This window comes from Propithecus coquereli, unplaced genomic scaffold, assembly GCF_000956105.1.
Source record: "Propithecus coquereli isolate 6110/MARCELLA unplaced genomic scaffold, Pcoq_1.0 Scaffold157, whole genome shotgun sequence".
Taxonomy (NCBI): Eukaryota; Metazoa; Chordata; class Mammalia; order Primates; family Indriidae; genus Propithecus; species Propithecus coquereli.
Window position 1 is genome coordinate 195,674 of NW_012140191.1, and position 2,118 is coordinate 197,791.

General features: G+C 32.0%; 1 protein-coding gene across 1 annotated transcript in view; it reads left to right on the plus strand.

The window, feature by feature from the left end:
- GALNT13 (polypeptide N-acetylgalactosaminyltransferase 13) overlaps positions 1–2,118 on the plus strand; it is a 426,270-nt gene that overhangs the window by 142,357 nt on the left and 281,795 nt on the right. The gene's annotated exons all lie outside the window — the stretch shown is intronic.

Genomic DNA, 2,118 nt, shown 5'->3' on the forward strand with positions numbered 1-2,118 from the left:
AGAATTTAATGGATCTTGGATAATCTAAATTATTTTTAAAAGCATCAGAATAGCTTTGTTATATTATTCTTTTGCCTAGAAAACCTTCTTATAGCCAGATGTCTGAGACAAGCATTTAATGGAATTTTATTATTTCCATATCTCAAATATTTATAGTGTGACGGAATTTTCCAAACCAAACTCAGCACCATACTTAGGAATGTCTTCTTGTCATCAGGCCCATGGTAAATCTTTGCAAAACCTTTGAGGACATTAGGGATCACAAACTTTTTGCTTGGTGTAGTATTTAAAGTGAAGGAAATAAGAGATGACAGTAAAAATAGAAAAAGAAGAAAGGAAAGAAAGAAAAATAAATTCATATACTTACCCTTAGAAGTAATGATGAGAGTATTTACTCATTCATTAACCAGTACTCTTGGGGTGTTATGCTAAGATTACATAAGTTTAAAAAATTAACATAGCAATAGTTATACTATCTATGTTCCTATTGCCCCCACCTCCTTTCTTTCCTAAAATTCTTATTCGACTCCTTTTTCTCTACCTATTAAGCTTGATTCTCTGCCAAAGGACTCCCCTCATTTTCATCACATAGCTCCCAGAACAAAAGAATACTCTTCCTCTAACTGATTAGACAATGTATTAGGAAAGAATTTAGTGGAGAAATATGATAAACAAGGAAGATCTGATCAGGAAATGCAACAGAGGTATAAATGTATGAAAAAGGAAGTTATGAGGATATGGTAGGTGATGCAGATACCAGGGGGACAGACAGAATTTACTTAGTGGCCATAAAAATGATCAGATCCCTAGAAAATGACACAGGACCTTTTCTGTAATTAGTTATTTAGGACTATTAAGAAATATAGTTCTTATGATGACTTTTCAAAAATAATAATGAATATTTTAGAGCATATCGTTGCCTTTAGTTTCCATATGCTTTCAATAGAAACAAAATATATATTTTGCTTTTTATTAGACTCTTAATTCATGTTTTACTTTCTTCTCTGTGACATGAATGCGCTTGTTTAATAGTTTGTTTAATAGTTTAATAGTTTGTTGAATAGCTTGTTTAATAGCTTGTTTAATAGGTGAGGAAGATATTGAGTAAGAGAAAATGGTAGAGCAGGACATCAGCAAAAGATTGACACCTCCTCTTCCATCTCTAGAGTAATTTTGTAACTTAATGAAATAAGAACATGTTGAAGATTTACAAACAGAAGACTTGAATCTAATATCCAGCTTAATCATTACACAAAAAATATGTATTTAGCAAGTGGTATGTGCTTTACCATTTCCAGGTACTGTGGCTACAGAGATTAATAAGGAATGATGCTCTTTTACTCTCAAAGAACCACATGCCGATGAGAGAGATACATAGGTATTATTGACCAAAAAAGTGAAAATTTCTCTTATAAATTAGAGTATGAGGGTTTTTTTGTCTATCATGTGATCATATGCAAGTGAGTTAACCTCAGCTGTGAAAAAGTGATTATAATAGTAGTGAAGTTACTGTGATTTTGTATTTGTTGTCTACATAGCTTCCAGTGTAAGTAAAAAAGAATTATTTAGGGCTTGCAAAATATTAAGATTCTGGCTGGCTTTAAGGGAATTTAAGCCAAGCCAAAGGAATACATTGAAAGTATTTATTTATAACACTATCACTTGATCTTTGATGCTCAAATTAGGTACTCTAAGACATTTGAAAATTTGATAAATGCTATAAACTTCCTAAGAAAGATGCTTCCAACCTCTTAAACAGAGTAGATTTGAATGCTATTTTCTTGCATTGGAAAATCCCTTGAGGTCCCAGGATAAAAATCTTTGACATATAATAATAGTGACTTCTAATGTTTATAGTAACTAGTAAGTGAACTCAGCACTCTTGAGACCAGAATTTATACTGTTAGATACTACACTACTACTTCCTTATTAAGGTTCATCCATCTATAATATAACAAACCTAACAATTGATGGTATCAGGAGACAGAAAGAAGCTAACATGCAAATATAATCTTCTTCCCATTTGGAGATAGTTGACTCATCCATGACCTTATCTTCCTCTTCTAGGCTATAGCATTTTATGGCAGATAATATACATCCAATAGCAGTGAGACTATA